The 18,810-nt window shown below is 39.6% G+C and overlaps 1 long non-coding RNA gene across 1 annotated transcript in view; it reads right to left on the reverse strand.

Annotated features, from left to right (window-relative positions):
- Positions 1-605: 605 nt before the first annotated feature.
- Positions 606-18,810, reverse strand: part of LOC137626443 (uncharacterized) — an 88,862-nt gene continuing 70,657 nt past the window's right edge. The window contains exon 5 of the long non-coding RNA XR_011041037.1: positions 606-8,195. This is a non-coding gene — a long non-coding RNA (uncharacterized lncRNA). The remainder of the gene's footprint in view (positions 8,196-18,810) is intronic.

An 18,810-nucleotide genomic window follows, 5' to 3' on the forward strand; every position in this document is an offset into this window, starting at 1 on the left:
TTCATTAGAAAAGTTAGGTACTAAAATAATTGGATCAAAATAGCACCAAACACAATGAGTAACAGACAAATTATTTTGGTAAATGCAATACTAACTTCAGTGAACCACTTATTTTTCATCAAGAACATTAAAAGTCCCTTTACAAATGAACAAACTTACTGGCAAGAACTATTTTAAGGGTCACTCATAAATGAAATATTCCTTCAGGTCAATTTGACTGATGAGGAGAAATACTAAGAAGTCGTCATATTTCAGACCAAAGTTACAGAACTGAACATCTGGAGGAAAATGGTTGAAACAGACTTGGGTGAGAGAGAAAGGGAGAGTGAGACACTGAGGAAAAGACTCAGAGAAACTCACAAAGTCAACAAGGAAAGGGGGAGGGGGAGTGAGGGAGAGAAGGGGGAATGAAAAAGAAGTGTCTGGGATCCCATACCTCCTCCCCACCAACTCTTCTTTCCTTTTTTCCTCCTCTTCAGGTGGGTGGCCACACTGCACTCCCTGCAACCCAAGAGGTGCTTTTAGGCATTTTGACTGATGTAAAGGTATTTAGGGTTAATAAAATTACTATGTCTCTTTATATGAATTTTTATTGTATCCTCCTCTATACATTTTCAATATTTTCTTCTTGCTCATAATTCATTTATTACTCTACCCTTTTGAAAAATTAATACATCATTTTGTTGCAAAGTTTGCCTCAATCTATAATTTTTCCTACACTCTTGCAAATAAACTTTGAAAAGCCTTAATTATTAATTTATTTTGCAATAAACTGCTTACACTAAATGCTTTATCATAGCTGGCTGCAATAATCATCAGAGGGTATTCAGTAAACCATACCATTATTACTGGTAAAGTCTTGACCTCTTTGAAAGTGGCCAACATCTGTGGCTTTTATACTTTCAACTCTACACATCCAGAGTATATTGGATGACAGAACATTACCTCATTGTATCTGGGCAGTTAGTCTGAGAGGTGAGGAAGCACTACTTACAATTATATAGCTTTGTTCATTTGTTTAAGAATTCCTCGCCTTTTGCAAGATATAGGCTCCTGCGTTGCCAGCCCGTAAAAAAATAGCTCCAAGATTATTGGGGAAAAATTAACTGTTACGTGAATGGACAAAGATGTACGAAGAGAGAATCACCATGACAAAAATCTCTCCAACATTGCTCATTTGATCAATGGGGTAGTGTTAGGACATTCGCCATAGTAACAACAAAGGAAGCAACACTATAGTTGCACTACAGAGTAAAGGTCAAGAGGTTGGACACTCCAATGGAAGAAAAGTGGCAAAAACATAAGTGTAGCAACAGGCTACATATTCCAGCGATCGTTTTTAACATCTCTGAAATAATTTACAGATAGTGAGCCACAGGAGAAAAATCAGGCAATTAAAAGTGATACTTGGAAAAGCAGATTGCTAGAAGACCGAGGGCCGCAGAAAAATAGTTTGAGTTATAAAGAATAAACTTAGAAAGATTTAGAAATCAATACAATTTCAAACTATCTCTTATACCAATTCATCAACCAAATTGTGGCCATCAGAATTAATTTTTTCCTTGACAAGGGCCAATATTGTATTGGGACAAAGAGAAAAACAAATTGCAATGGAAATAATGCAAAAGATCAAGTTGTGCAAATCAGGTCCGAAGGATAAAGGACAATATTTCTTGGTTATCAAATGCAATGCAGAAAACACAACAATGCAGACATCTAGGACCAATATTGTCGGGTTGTAACAAAACAGAAAAACAGATCACAATGGAATTAATGTAAAGGAATATGTTGTGCTGATCAGGTCAAAAGGGTAAAGAACAACATTTCTTGCTTATCAAATGTAATACAGACAGCAAGATACCAAGTCTCATCCAACTGGATACAGCAAAGGTTTTCAAGTCCAGAAACTGGAACTAATTTCCAGCTGAAAAAGAAAGTATTTTCCCCAAAAGTGTTTGTTTCCCAACTTTAACTCGTGGAACATCATGTTGGTATCCTACCAGCTGCTTTATACTGCTTCTTTGAAATGAGTAGGAATTTCTGTGGAAAAACCAGGACAGAAATTTCCCAACTAAGAGTTAAAAGAACAGCATCTTATGAATACAAATATTGATGTCATCGGCCTTCCTCAAAAGAGATGGATTGGCATAACGACAATTAAATTCTGTTGGAACCAACAAATGGCAACAAGAAACATCAACAGGTAAAGTATGTGACCAGATGTTTCCTATGTTTGTGGAACGGCCATTTTACATCAGGAGAATCTCATGGAAAAGTCCAGAATATCATGAAACAACAAAGCAGTTGCACTTAAAAGAGAAGCAATGAATACAATCTCTCCCAAAAAACAGGAAGTAGAGAGAAATGTTAGTGAACAGGGAAAAGTTATTATATTAAATTTTAAATGGAATCTAAACTTTATATACAAATTATAACCCAGGCCTTGAAGATAATCTTGAAAAGACCACCTAGAACTACAGTACTTTAAATATTCAATAGATTACACAGGAATTCCCCCTGGGGACAGTTGACATTTTAAGTCCCGTAAAAAATAATTGAAATTATGGGGAAATCCAAAAGAAAGGAAACTTTTGGAAAGCATTCCAAGTATTGTACAGGATCCTCTTCAGAACAACAGGACATAAACATGTTGAATAAGTTTGAACAAAGAACCCAAACCTTTGACTGTAATAATGTCAGTTGTTGACAAAAGAAAGTTTCAACATTCAAAAATTTGGCTCAATATAAAAGACTGTCACTACTGAGAAAAAAAAGCAAGACAAACACAGGCAGGATCAAACCAGTTCAAGTGTACACATTAGACATCCAGGTCACTCGCAGGGTTTGGAGAATGATCTTAAAAGGATGGATGACATCATGAAATTATCAGTTGACTGAAAATGGCCAAGAAAAACAAGACCAGGAAAACCATTGTAAAAAATCTGAAGGAAAAGATTACATAATTTTTACAAGGCTAAACAATACTGCGTAAACATTATCAAACTGGTTTTGAGAATCAAATGAACTGGACAACAATTAATATCAACTTGAACCAGCGACCAATATAAAGGACATGGATGCAAGTAACATTTAGTCCCTCAAATCTGGGATAGTTTGGGGGACACAGATAAACAGTAGTGCTTTCAATACAACCCAGAGGAACAGTCAATAACAGTTGGGTTAGATCAAGTCTCTATCACCTTACAAAATCAATATTCTGGCTGTACACAAAAGTCAACCAAACAATTATTTCTTGGTATAATTTGGTATCACCTCATGACTAACTGCTTCCAGATACAATCATCCATTAAATCTTTCCTTCCCAAATGACACAAAAATAATATTCATCTTGAAATCTTTCTTCTGCCATTTGATTTGACCAACCATGAAACTCTTCCATGAGACAAATAACGAAAGTAATACTTGGAGCCATAAGTATAAAGAAATAACTGACACTATGAGCATAAGTAAACATCTGAACAGTATAATAAACTAATTTACACTAAGGAAATGCTAATTGCTTTAAAACTATCAATGGATTTATCTATGCTGTTAATATTACACAACTTATCACGTCGATTAAAAATTTGACCTCCCTAACTACAAATACTACCGCATTTTGACCAATGTTCTGTCGAGCTAAAAATAAACCAAGTCAGCAACGAAAAAAAGATTTTACAACATCCAGTTCAGTAAGCGATGAAAAAATGACTTTACATTTCAAAAATTACTAAGAATTTGATATAAAACCTGTAGATGATGAATGGAGAAGTATTGAATTAAAAGCTCAAGATAGAGACGACTGGCAAATTCTAATCGAGTCCCATTGCGTATGAAGAGATGATGAAGAGATATGGAAATAACAGGATGAGGACCTGTAAAAAGGACCAAGAAATCATGGAAAAGAGAACCTGCAAGGAATTCCAGTATAAATTACAAGAGAGAATGAAGGCAGTGGACAGTTATTATATCAAGTCTAACCCCATATGAAGTTATAGAAACATTTAGCACTACGGACAAGCAAAATTTGAAAGTGTGACTTTTAAGTTTTCTTATAGAATGTGACTTGAAGACCAGGTTACAGAAATTACCAATGAATATGTTGACCAAAGACTAAAACAAATTCATAAACAAAGATGATTTAAAAATGTGATAAGCACAGGAGGAACAAAAAGTCCCACATTGATTAGTAGGAAAAAGTCCTGTACAATCACAGGAAAGTAAAAGAATGTAACGAAGGCCAATAGTGATCCAAAGAGTTTTAAAATACACTGGATGGAGACGAAGCTCTTAAAGTGAAAAAAAAAAAAATAGGTGAGATCTTGTCCGTCTATGAGAAAGTCGATGATGATAATGGTATAATTTTGTAGTAGTATTCAGGTGAAAGAATTTTAGGAAAACAAAGAAGAGAAGAGAGTTCTGTGACTTAGCGGAGAGTTAGACAGTTATGAAAAACGAAGTATTTCCTTTTTAGCTTGACAGAACATTAGATAAAAGTCCCCTCCAAGTTGTCAACACTAATTCTAAAGATTTTAACTTTGTTACACCTGTTTATCGTAATAGAGAAGTTTTACAATTTAGTCTTTTTAACAATGCTCATACATTTTAACAAAATGAAAATCTAAAATTGGATTTAAACAAATACTCTATACAAAATCCTAAAACAATTTATTCCACTAGAAGCAATCCCATTAAACTATGTTACTACCACACAGAGGCAATTCTATGAACAGTCTATACAATTTCATCTGATATTCCTGAACATACCTAAAATGGCTTTTGCATCAAATCACTAACTCAATAAAGATTCTTCCCAAAAACTCAATATTTAAAATACCAATGTCTCCATATCTAACCTCATCGTGAAAATTAAAACCTCTTCAGTTCAAACCAAACCTAAACCACAGAACATCTCATTTCGATATAAACCACAATTCTCTCTCTCAATCAAACATAAGAGTTTCACGATTTTGTCATGGCAGAGTAAAAATAAATTTCTTCACGGTAAAGGCTAATAAACATTAAAGCAATCTTTTATTTACATCACAACTTCAAAATCAATACTCTTATTTTTCATTCCAATACACCGTTTGCAAAACGGGATTCAGCCGAGCAGAAGTTTCAGAAAAATAATGTACAAAAACTTTGACATAATTTTAAGAAGCTGTTGAAAGTCTTACAAACAAATCTCTGATGTTGCCATTGAAAACATTTGGTTGTTAAGACTATTGAGAAACCTTAAATATATGACTGACATCTATATTTCAAAGTTCATCTGAAGTGAATGTTGGACAATAGAGCAAGCAAAGTTCAAACGTGGTTATCAGCAAACAAACACAATTAAAAGACCATAAGAAAGATTTAAAAGTCTTAAAGAAAATGGCCTTATGCATACAATCAAATTAAAAGAAAGGGTGATACAGGAATAGTTTGTGAAGTGTTCAAACTGCAGGATAATAAGGGTCTTATGTAGTCGAGTTCAATTACTGTACTTGGACAAGGGAAATTTCCGTTGGAGTTTGCAGTGCGTGCTTGTGTTGGTCGTCAGGAGTATGCTATCTCACACAATCCTTTCTTTGGATAATGTGTAGGTCATGAATAAAATTATGTAAATAATATACTGCAAGTGGAATCTTGTAGAATCTGTTGAAAGTTTATTTATGCTTTAAACTTTACAAGTTAATAGTTTGCAATCTAACCTTCAAGAGGTTTTGTATAGTATACTTAAGTGCATCAGTCTGAAGGTTTAGGTTCCATGGATAAGTAATTTACAGACACCAACAGGGATAAAGACGGCCAGTGAGAAGACCAAGACGTAAATTTGTGGATGGAACGTCAGAAGGACCAAGGGCTACCAGTAAGGGCGTAATACCAAGCAAAAGAGAAGATCTCTATTGATAAAATCTGTCATTCAATTACTATCAAGTAAAACTTTTGTAGTATCGAAAGGAAGCTTAAAATTTCTGTACCAATATACAATACTTCAAACTACTCTAATAAAGAAGATTTTATCAAAATTAGAAACTATTAAATTCTCCTAGTGTAAAGAGATTAATGAAATATAAGTAAAATAACGCAAAGCCCTAATATTATCCAGAGGAACATTAGTCTGAACATGAATGTGGAGAGAGAGATCGGTTTTGAACAATTAAAAGTGAACAAGATATTTTAATAAATCATTAACATAATGTAAAGGTAATTTGGTAGCCTCCTTGCAGTTAGGGAAAACGGTCTAGCATTTCAAATGCCCTATTTAAGAAATGTTCTTGAGAAAGAGAAAGATATTAATTCCCAAAACTGGAGTTTTCTGTTCATGACTTTTGAAAGAGCGAGTGTCAGTATGTATGTTATTGTGCTGTAGCCAGTCTGAGAATATCTTAATATATTCATTAGCAAGTAACAAATAATTACAGAAAATTTTAAGAATTGATTTAAGAGGAACGAAGTGACATGACAGAATGTAAGTCAATGAAATGGAAAATACCAAAGAGGGAAGTTTAATAAATTATAAAAGTTGTGTAAAATAATGTCTATCCTTCATTATACACAATGAATGAAATGTTTACTGATTCACTGCTTTTGTAAATAATAAGACAATATGTGACACAATGTTGATATTATGGGAGACAAAAAGTCTGTTCTTATGGCAAACTGGTTTGAAGTTTGGAGCCGACAAAATCTGTCAAAATGGTTTATGTATCTTATCCTTTGTGCTTTTTTAAGTACACAATTTACACACAAGTGACCTGTCTATACTATATACATCATAAACCTCCCCACAAAGTACTAACTACAGTTGGCCTTGCAAAGGGAACTGTATGCAACTTAAAAGATTCTATCTAGTATCTAGTAACCCTTTGATGACTTGCCTTCTCTTATCTACATCCTTCAGTCAATGCTCAGTTAGCTGTCCAACTCCTTTGACATAGACTTCGTTTCACATTATAATCAATGATCAACGTTAGCTAAGTAACCAGCCTCAACACTGAGAGCCAACTGGCTGAGCGATTCACCTTTGTTGGGAAATGGAACAACGGTCAAGACGACTCTGTTCAACTAAAAGTTTACAATACGTAGTAACCTACAAGAAAATTTCAATGAAATATTTAGTGTTTATGATGATGTTTACCATCTATAATATACTGTATCAAGTATTATCAATACTTTGAATCTACAAAATCCAAATCACACTAGAATGATTGCTTGAGTAGTGATATGAGTAAAAAGGCAGACCAATAACTCAAGAATTATAGCTTATGTCTTGATCAACATTATGCTTATAAAAGTACTGTAGAGTTATTGCGGAGTAATCCAAGGAAATAAATCTGCTTAATGAACTCTTATATAAAATATATTACTCTGCTTAAATAGTCTTTTTTTCTAAGGAATCTAAGATCTTTATCAACACAGTTTGTATTAGCACAGGGAATTTGAAGGTACAAAGTAGGCTTACCCAATTACACCCTTTTTGGAGAGGAGTTCCTCCAATGTCCTCTACTAGCCAATACCTTCAAGGGTTTCATCTTAAGCAGACAGAGGGCTAACTATAGGTAAATTTCAGTCATTTTCTAAGAGAGCCTGACTATACTATCAACTCTCATCTCTGTGATATCCTATGTCTGAGCTGAAGGATCTGTTCTCAAATGTGGGAAGACAACTTGAACAAGACAGAGTAAGAGAAGTCGGAAAGTTGAGGAAAGTGTTGCAACTGTTAGGGGTAAACGAACTGATGCTATGACCAATGTTTAGTTGAAGATTCACGATTTTCTTAGAAAAATATTTGAAAACTTTTCAATGAGGCAAAGTACGAGGTAAACTAGTGGAGGGTCTAAATCTGAAGACCAGTTGCATACAACAGTGCTAAACCAAATACTGTACAGTAAAGTATCTAACAGTGATTAAACAAAGATAGGCTTTATAAATGAGATTTGGAGTAACCAGCTGAAAATTACCTTACAACTAAACAAAACATCTAATTCTTAGACTTCCTCAGCAATTCTAGGGTATTTGAAGAATGTATTTTCCATCCTTGACTGATATATCTTTCTTCCAAGAAGTGTAGATTTAGTCTAAAAGGGATGAAGGCTGGCTGGCTCCAACGCATATTTTCTTCCTGCATAGTTCTTAAGAATACTCCACTTGTGACTGGAAAATGATATAGCTCCTTCCATCGAGTAAAAGAGCAGCAAGCATACCTGAAAGATAAGTGAAAATAATTATACCAATGGCATCAAAAAGTTGATGAACACATTGATGACGATAGAACATTTATGATGTTAAAGACATTGAGATATTGAAGAGTTTACTCAATATGAACTCTTAAAGATTTTACTAGATATTGTTTTAGACAGACTGAACAATTATACTTTTATGCTATTAATATTTTCCTGGAATGGAAGGTGGTCATCAAGGCAACACCAAATTAAAGAAACCAAACGGCTTGGCAAGAACACAGCAAATGATAAGGCTCAAAGGAACGGGAGAGGACTGTACCGCCAACTGCATTCATTAGGCTCAACAAATCACTAGAATATCAATATTAAGAATTGCCCCTTTCTAGTGTATACATTTCTACAATTCTGACATCAATAAAAATACTTCATAAATATAACAGATGCTGAAAATTCCTTTAATATAGGTTAATAAAATACACAGGTTAGATTTAGGTAAATCTTTGATTAATCTTTTTCAGCAAGAAAAATGTTATTTTCATTAGTAAAATAAATTTTTGAATATACTTACCCGATGATCATATAGCTGTCAGCTCTGCTGCCCGACAGAAAAACCTACGGGCGGAATACGCCAGCGATCGCTATACAGGTGGGGGTGTACATCAACAGCGCCATCTGTCAAGTAGGTACTCAAGTACTCGATGTCAACATAGAACCAATTTTCTCCTCTGTCCACCGGGTCTCTATTGGGGAGGAAGGGTGGGTCCTTTAATTTATGATCATCGGGTAAGTATATTCAAAAATTTATTTTACTAATGAAAATAAAATTTTTCAATATTAAACTTACCCGATGATCATATAGCTGATTCACACCCAGGGGGGTGGGTAGAGACCAGCATTACATGTTGACATTATTATGAGCTAAGTATTCCGTATTTCATTTTAGCTGGTAAGGAAGTCGACTTGAACAATTACTCAGCCTTTTTAAGTACGTCTTCCTTACTGAGCCTCGCGATCCTCATAGGATGCTGAGCGACTCCTAGGAGCTGAAGTATGAAGGGTTGCAACCCATACTAAAGGTCCTCATCAAAACCTCTAATCTAGGCGCTTCTCAAGAAATGACTTTGACCACCCGCCAAATCAAGTAGGATGCGAAAGGCTTCTTAGCCTTCCGGACAACCCAAAAATATTAATAAAACATTTCAAGAGAAAGATTAAAAAGGTTATGGAATTAGGGAATTGTAGTGGTGGAGCCCTCACCACTACTGCACTCGTTGCTACGAATGGTCCCAGAGTGTAGCAGTTCTCGTAAAGAGACTGGACATTCTTAAGATAAAAGACGCGAACACTGATTTGCTTTTCCAATAGGTTGCGTCGAATATACTTTGCAGAGATCTATTTTGTTTAAAGGTCACGGAAGTTGCGACAGCTCTAACTTCGTGTGTCCTTACCTTCAGCCAAGCTTGGTCTTCCTCATTCAGATGGGAATGAGCTTCTCGTATTAACAGTCTGATAAAATAGGATAAAGAATTCTCTGACATAGGCAAAGATGGATTCTTATCTGAACACCATAAAGCTTCAGACGGGCCTCGTAAAGGTTTTTTAAAATGGAACTTAAGAGCTCTTACAGGACATAATACTCTTTCTAGTTCATTTCCAACCATACGATAAGTTTGGAATATCGAACGATATTGGTCAAGGCCGAGAAGGCAGCTCATGTTTGGCTAGAAAACCAAGTTGTAGAACATGTAGCCGTTTCGGATGAGAATCCGATGTTCTTGCTGAAGGCATGAATCTCACTGACTCTTTTAGCTGTGGTTAAGCATATCAGGAAAAGAGTCTTAAAGGTGAGATCTTTCAGGGAGGCTGATTGAAGCGGTTCGAACCTGTCTGACATAAGGAATCTTAGAACCACGTCTAAATTCCAACCAGGTGTAACCAAACGACGCTCCTTCATGGTCTCAAAAGACTTAAGGAGGTCTTGTAGATCTTTATTGTTGGAAAGATCTAAGCCTCTGTGACGGAAGACTGATGCCAACATGCTTCTGTAACCCTTGATAGTGGGAGCTGAAAGAGATCGTTCTTTCCTCAGATATAAGAGAAAGTCAGCTATTGAGTTACAGAGGTACTGGTCGAGGAAACGGATACTGACTTGCACCAGTTTCGGAAGATTTCCCACTTCGATTGGTAGATTCTAAGGGTGGATGTTCTCCTTGCTCTAGCAAACGCTCTGGTTGCCTCCTTCGAAAAACCTCTAGCTCTCTCGAGTCTTTCGATAGTCTGAAGGCAGTCAGACGAAGAGCGTGGAGGCCTTGGAGTACCTTCTTTACGCGTGGCTGACGTAGCAGGTCCACCCTTAGGGGAAGTGTTCTGGGAACGTCTACTAGCCATCGAAGTACCTCGGTGAGTTATTCTCTCGCGGGCCAGAGGGAAGCAACTAGCGTCAACTTTGTCCCTTCGTGAGAGGCGAACTTCTGCAGTACCTTGTTGACAATCTAGAACGGAGGGAATGCATATAGATCTAGATGTGACCAATCTAGTAGAAAGGCATCTATATGAACTACTGCTGGGTCCGGGATAGGTGAGCAAAGTATTGGGAGCCTCTTGGTCATCGAGGTTGCGAAGAGATCTATGGTTGGCTGGCCCCAGGTGGCCCAAAGTCTCTTGCATACATCCTTGTGGAGGGTCCAATCTGTTGGAATTATTTGTCCCTTCCTACTGACACAATCTGCTATGACATTCAAGTTGCCTTGGATGAACCTCGTTACAAGTGAAAAGTCTAGACCTGTTGACCAGGTGAGGAGGTCTCTTGCGAACTCGTACCATGTCAGAGAGTAGGTCCCTCCTTGCTTGGAGATGTACGTCAAAGCAGGGTGTTGTCCGTGTTCACCTCCACCACTTTGCCTTGAAGGAGAGACCTGAAGCTTGTCCTTTGACTCGAGTTCCATAATCCCGAGCATTCCCTACCGCCTAATGTCGCACCCCAGCCTACGTCCGATGCGTCCGAGAAGAGAACGTGGTTGGGAGTCTGAACAGTCAGGGGAAGACCCTTTCAAAGGTTGATAAAGTCCTTTCACCAAGTCAGACCAGACTTTATCTTTCTGGAAACCGGGATCGAGACCGCTTCTAGCGTCTTGTCCTTTTCCAATGAAAAGCTAGATGATACAGAAGAGGACGGAGGTGTAGTCTTCCAAGTGACACAAAATGAACCACGGATGACAGTGTCCTAACCAGACTCATCCACAGCCTGACAGGGCAGCGTTCCTTCTTCAGCATCTTCTGGATGGATAGCAGGGCTGGGGGTTGATCGTCTTGTTCAGCAATGTCCTCATCAGAGGGTTCCTCATCCGAAACTGATGAGGAAACGGCAACGGAGTGGGCAACGTCTGACTCGCTGAATCCGGTCGCACTGGTGGATGCGTGACGGAGCCGGACACAATATCATGGTACTGCTGCACAGTCTGTGAACTGTCAACCATGGGGACGCGAGGAAGTACAGCGTCAACCCGAAACTGTCTAGACTGTCTGGGTTGTGCAGTCAACCCCCTACCGGGTTGCTGAGGTTGCCGCACTGCGTCACAACAAGTCACCTCTGCTGGTTGTTGAACGTCTTCCTAGTGACACACAGAACGTCCACAACCACCTCCGAGAGTCGCTTAACGTCAACGTGCGACTGGCAACCCACACTGGGTCGCATCGGTGGAGGAACCACCTCAACTGGCGGACGCGAGTAGGATACCTCAGCATCAACAGGGCGCACAACCAATCGGTAGGAAGGTTGTTGGCCAGAAGGTTCTTCTCCGTAAAAAATCCTCTATCAAGGACACAAGCTTGGACTGCATGTCTTGCAGCAAAGCCCATTAGGGTCTACGGGAGCAGGTGTGGCAACAGACGGGGTTAGCGACTGAAGCGGAACCATTTGCCATCCCTGGAAGCCTTGTTATGCTTTAATTAAAGTCCATAGGAGGCTAAGCAGCTTAAGGCTCCTCTCCAAATGACAGAGTCCTCAAAGGAATATCAGTAGGAGGGAGAACAGCACTTTCTCATCTACAGGAACCATGTCCGAGAAAAGCTAGGTTATCTCAGTGAGGGTCTCACTGGTGCATAAGCAGCAGACCAGAAGGCAACGTTATGTAACTGCTTGACAGTCTGTGAACTGTCAAAAACTGAACTGTCAACCACAACAGGTGCGTGAGGACATACAGCACTGGTGCATTAGCAGCAGACCAGAAGGCAACGTTATGTAACTGCCTGACAGTCTGTGAACTGTCAAAAAACTGAACTGTCAACCACAACAGGTGCGTGAGGACATACAGCACTGGTGCATTAGTAGCAGACCAGAAGGCAACGTCATGTAACTACTAGACAGTCTGTGAGCTGGCAACAACCAAAGCTGTGTGGGGAAGCCTCAACTCCTGACTGACTAGTCTGCTGCGGGCGAGTGGCGGTAACCACAGTGGGTTGCGGAGGCTGACACACCGTGTCAAAACACGGCAGCTTGTGGTAGCTCACGCACGGCAACGGAGTGCTCCGTGTGTCTGTGGGAGTCAGCATGCGTCTGGCAGGGTCGACTGCGCATGGGTGGAGGAGCTCTCACAACAAGAGTGTGGGAGCAGGCAGCCGCAGCGTCTGCTGGGCGCACAACCGTGGCAGGTTGTAGGCAAACGGGTGCATCGTCAACCTTCTCCGCAGTCGGAGTGTGGGAGCAGGCAACAACCAAAGCGGAGTGGTGGTGCGTGGTGGGGACTGCCGTGGGTTGCGGAAACTAACGCATCGCGTCAAAACACGGCAGCTTGACTCCACCTTCCCACTGCTGATGCGGTAGCTCACGCATGTCAACGGAGGGTGCCGCACGTCGGCTAACGTCAACATGCGTCTGGCAGGGTCGACTGCGCATCGGTGGTGGAGCTCTCCGCAGCCGGAGTGTGGGAGCAGGCAGCCTCAGCGTGAGCTGGGCGCACAACCGTGGCAGGTTGTAGGCTAACGGGAGCAGTGTCAACCTTCTCCGTACGAAACTCCTGCATAACCGCAGCTAACTGAGTCTGCATAGGCTGCAGTAAAGACCACTTAGGGTCTACAAAAGCGGCAACAGACGGAGCTACTGTCCGTTGTGACAGGGTCTAAAACAGCTGGTGCGGCAACAGACGGAGTTACTGCCTGTTTCGGTACCACCTTGCCTCTCTTGGGAGGTGTGCAGTCGTCGGATGACTGCAGCGAGTCCGAACTGACCCAGTGGCTACACCTGGGCCGTTGGACTTGCGCGGAAGGGACCGACTTGCACTTAAAAAGCTGCGAGATGTGGTCCATGGTTTCTTACGAGAAACCTCTTCCGCAGACGAGGAATAAATGGGCTCTCTCGTCTTTGTGTGGGTGGGGCGATCTTGGGTAGATACGCCCGAAACCACGGAGGGAAAAAAACGTCTGTTCGTTGATCAAGGCCTGTGGAACCCATAAGTCATTCGACATTACTTCTCCCCTGGGCTTGGGAGCTTGTAAGAGGTCCCGGACTAGGTGAACGACTGGCACGAACAGACGAACCCTCGGACGCAACACTGTAACACTTTGCGCATATCACTTTATCACTTTGATTTTCTGTTTTGCACTTATTTCACTGAAATCGAAACTTTAACTGATTTCTACCTGAAACACGCAATCCTATCCTTCATTAAAAGGTAGTAATTGCGAAAACAGTCGTACAATGCAACAGAAAACATAAATAAAGATAAAGAATTCAGTGGCTGTGAAAGAGACTAAACACTAGATCAAATAAACTACGTTTACAATCTCTCACCGCACATAGCCTGGGAACAAGAATAAAACCCTAGAAACGTTTTACCTTCTTCCCCTACAGCGACTAGGGAGGAGAGTAAAAAACGAGAACAACGTTACCAGCTTGAACGAAACGTTTATTCTCCTCTCTCTCCCTCCGTCTCTATCTCTCTCTCTCTTTCTCTCTTGATTTCGCACCTGAGAGAAGAGCCCAATTATATATCGTTAAAACATGTTATTTGCTACAGGAAAAAACTGAAAGGTTTTCCAAATAAAAAGTTCCTTTAATTTAGAATTTAAACCATTTAAGCTAAGAAAGAATGAACGAAACGCCAGAATCGGTTTACTCTTACTGCAAAGTGAAACCGTGATACACTCTCTCTCTATCGTAACGATAGAGCGCATGTTGAACGTCCTGAACGTCAACAACAGCGTAGACTAAAAACTAAACGTTAGTTCATCTTTGAAAACAGTACGAGACTATCAAAGAAATTCTTTCATAAAACATTAAAATTTAAAAAGTATTAAATTCTTTAAAGGTTAAATACGATATAACGGGCTCAATGTTAATTAACTTCGGTTCCAAGTTAGGACCGCCTACTATCAGGAAAGGTCGCATATTAACAAACATAAAAATATATAGTTATATGTTTATAATAAATGGAAAGTTAATCGAAGAGGCCTATAAAGGCGGAGAGATATAAAATATATAGATCTATAACGTGTTAAGCAAAATTACCAAAAACCTAAACACACTTCCGTCTAAGGGAAGGGTCGGCCATTTAAAAGTGAAAGAGAGTCCATACTCTCTTCGTCACCATAATTAAATCTATCCAAAACGAGTTCAAGTTTTGAAATGAAGATAAAACCCCTGCATAGCGAAAGCTCAAAACTGGAATAGTGTACTTCACCAAATCGTTGCGAAAACAAATCCAGTTAGTAACAGCGTATTTAGTAGGTCTTGCCAGTGGCACGACAGAGAGAAAATTGGTTCTATGTTGACATCGAGTACTTGAGTACCTACTTGACAGATGGCGCTGTTGATGTACACCCCCACCTGTATAGCGATCGCTGGCGTATTCCGCCCGTAGGTTTTTCTGTCGGGCAGCAGAGCTGACAGCTATATGATCATCGGGTAAGTTTAATATTGAAAAAACTAACTTGTCAGGCACTAAATGCTAGATAGCCATTTTTAAATCAAAAGAATTTACATACTGAGAGAGAGAGAGAGAGAGAGAGAGAGAGAGAGAGAGAGAGAGAGAGAGAGAGAGAGAGAGAGAGAGAGAGAGAGATTTTATGCTAAAGTAACCTTGTACTTTACAGAACTCTTATAATAAATACTAAATGAAAAGCAGTTAAGAATGCATATACAAAGGTTGCTACCATAACAGTCCCATTGATCATACATTGAGTATAAACAGACAATACAACAGACAAGGGCAATAAGTTGAGATCTTAAGAGTTAACAAAATCACCCTATACAGTAACTGCTTTTCTATTTGCAAATCTTATTATTCTGAGGAAGGGCCAAGTATTCCACTAAGCAATATTAATGGTTATCTATTCAATCATATAACAGCAAATATAGAAGACAACCAATCACAATATTACTAAAGTGGTTGATAATAACCTAATATAAAAGAAAAAATCTCAACTTGCTCTATTTGAGTTTGCAGAAGTGCCACACCCTACGTCATTAATTGGTTCCTATAAAGTGACTCGGATGGTTCCTTATATAGGTCCTCAACTTACAAACTTGATTGGTTCCACGAAGCTTTTTGTAAGTAATTTTGATTTATTTTGGCTTAGGGTAGACCGAGCTTGAATCCCATACCTATGATTTTCAGCTGCAAAAGTTAGCAAATAGGTCGGGTTTCATCTGAAACAGATATCAGGTTATGACAAATGTCGTCAGGCTTACTGTATTAAATGATACAGTATTATTTCATTACGGTATTTCTTTTTCTTATCTTTGTGTTTGTATCTCTGAATGTTTCTAAGTCGAAGGTTTGTAAGTTAAGGACCGTCTGTACATGTTCTGAACACGAACAAGTACTTAGAACCTGCTGTCATTTTATAAAAACAAGACATCAAAATTATCAAGCTTCCATCTGAACTACACTACTTAACTATCTTGACTTGGAGATTGATGTAACATGAGACAAAACAAAGTAAGTTGGATGTCAGAAATGACATACAGTATTTTAAACAGACATAAGAGGGACATTACACTATGTAACTCTGTGCTACTACGTCTTTCCAGTCAAGGTACTTTCACCTTTGTATAATTGTAAATGGACAATAAGTGAAATGAGTACTATCAAGTTATACAATAGCATAAACTGTTCAGTAAATTCAGTTATATACCTGTGGAAAATGAAATGACACTTAATTTCTTATACAAGTAAATTTTCAAGTCCTCTTACAATACTATAACAGCATTTAATAATTTCTATTTGGTTTTATGTAACCATAAATAATATTAACATTTTCTCTCAAACTGAAACATCACAAAAGTCTTAAGTAATTTGTTTTTTTTCCTAACTATAGAAACCTTTGTCCTTTACATAAAGTATGATTCAGCAACGCGAGGGTTATTCTTTAATATCTAACGAGGTAGTTAGAACTACTGACAGGTGGCAAGGGAAGACCTCTCAGTCGGTCAGCTAGACACACACTTTGGACCTTAGACCTGGAACTTGTAGTCTTTGAGAGAGGACACAGACCCACACCAAGACACACACTTTGGACCTTAGACCTGGAACTTGTAGTCTTTGAGAGAGGACACAGACCCACACCAAGAGTAAACCGGCAAGACAGAGAGACTAACTCTGATGAGCCCTGAAGAGATGGAGGAGGAGTTGGACTTAGTATCGTGGGCAGCTGGGTCTTGGCCACAAACCCAGGAACCAGCGAAGGCAAACTCCTTTCATCTTTCGGAATGACTGGGACTATGCAAGATGTCAAAAGTTCACCAATTCACTTTGACAAAGCTACGGTGGCTGAAAGACAATGTATAGAGTCAGATCTTTTGTCTGACACTTATCTCAAAGGTTCATAAGAAACTTGAGAGTATTAATCACATTCCACATTCCAGGGGTGGCCACAACTAGGCTACTTGAAGCTCTTCATGAACATAGACAACTTCCAAGAGGAGAATAGATCTAGCTTCTCAGTTGGAGGACTTTGCTTAAAGCTGAGATATAGCCTTCCCCAGAACGACTGAGAGGCGCTTCTCTTAGCAAAAACAGGGACAAGGATGACCATAGCATGCGCTAGAGCAATGACGATTGGAGGAGTGTCCCTTCCACGATAACAATAGCAGAAAAAGGTTCTCTTCTTTAGATAACTGAAGAGGCCCATAATAGATCTCAACACATCTCCTGCGCAAAGTCTTTTGCTCGGAGGAGATACTGTACAGTCTCTAACCATAAACGACTTCACATATTAACGGAGGAGATACTGTACAGTCTCTAACCATAAACGACTTCACATATTAACGGAGGAGATACTGTACAGTCTCTAACCATAAACGACTTCACATATTAACGGAGGAAATACTGTACAGTCTCTAACCATAAACGACTTCACATATTAGAGGAAGTATTCACAGTTTTCTGGGGATACTTGCCTCAATGTGCTAACAGATCAGAATCACGCTCATCTCGTGGTAATATGGGAGCCACCATGGTACTCCTGACACCTGGGCATAATCAGAACTCTGTTGATCCACCAGGATATCAGGTTGAAAAGAGGGAAAAGTGTAGAGTGCAAGTGATCCCATTGGTGTAGGACACCTTGCTGATAGATCTAAAGGATTGACCACTCCCCAGATGTGAAACAGACTGGTCAACTCACAAGACTGTGCGAGACAGTTGCTCCTCATAACATATGTTATTACCGTAGCATTGACGCTCATCAACACTACTGAGTACCCTATTAAATTGTGTTGGAAAATTTATTGTGTTAGGAATGCTGCATTCATTTACACACTTTAATTTTGAGGTGCTTTTCTTCTGAGACCCATTTCCCTGAAGCACTCTTGGTGGAGTTTGTATTGTCCAGCTACCAGTTAAGATTAACAAACACATCTTACTCCACTGGACATTGCTGGACAACAACCAGTGATACCTCAGACACTAATGAAGAGATTGCTTGTGGCGCCACCTATGTTGAACAAGCTTTTCAAAAGAGGTAGATGTCCCAGATGACATTATCGTCAAGCTGGGATTCTCGCTAGAATGGGAATGGGAGCACCACCTCTGATTATGCTAATGAGATATTCTGGGTGAAAGACCATCGTATCTATCTGCATGCCAAGGCACTTGATCCTCGTTGAAGCGGGAGAGACTACTTATTCAAATTCGATCACGAACCCCAGATTGCAACAAAAGAGGGTAGTCGGTCTCTATCCTCAAGCAACTGCCTTTTGGAAGAGGCCAGGATCAGAGTTGACAAAACTTCTCAAAAGCCATATCCCGTCCAAGCGCCACAAAATGAGACCAGAGTGACAACTTACGTAAGCAGTGCACAGTCCGAAGCACAGAGCTTTGAACTGGTCTACTAATCTCCTGAGGATGAAGCAGAGGTACTTTCCGTAAGACTGACAAACGGGTCTTTGAGAATAAGCGTCCTTTAGGTCCACCAAACGCACAGTCTTTCTATCTTCTTTCTTTCTGCTTTGCTGCAGGTTGCCCGATGTGAAGACGAGCATCCGCACTCTCTGCAGTTGGAAAATTGGACTGTCGACGCGTCCTCTTACCTTACTTCTTACCTCTACCAGCCCTCCTGAACTGCCAGATCAGGCACGGAAGCAGCAGCCGGAGGTCCTGATCCTATTTTGGAGGCAGACAGAGCTTCTTCAAAGACG

Source organism: Palaemon carinicauda, chromosome 34 (genome assembly GCF_036898095.1).
Source record: "Palaemon carinicauda isolate YSFRI2023 chromosome 34, ASM3689809v2, whole genome shotgun sequence".
Taxonomy (NCBI): domain Eukaryota; kingdom Metazoa; phylum Arthropoda; class Malacostraca; order Decapoda; family Palaemonidae; genus Palaemon; species Palaemon carinicauda.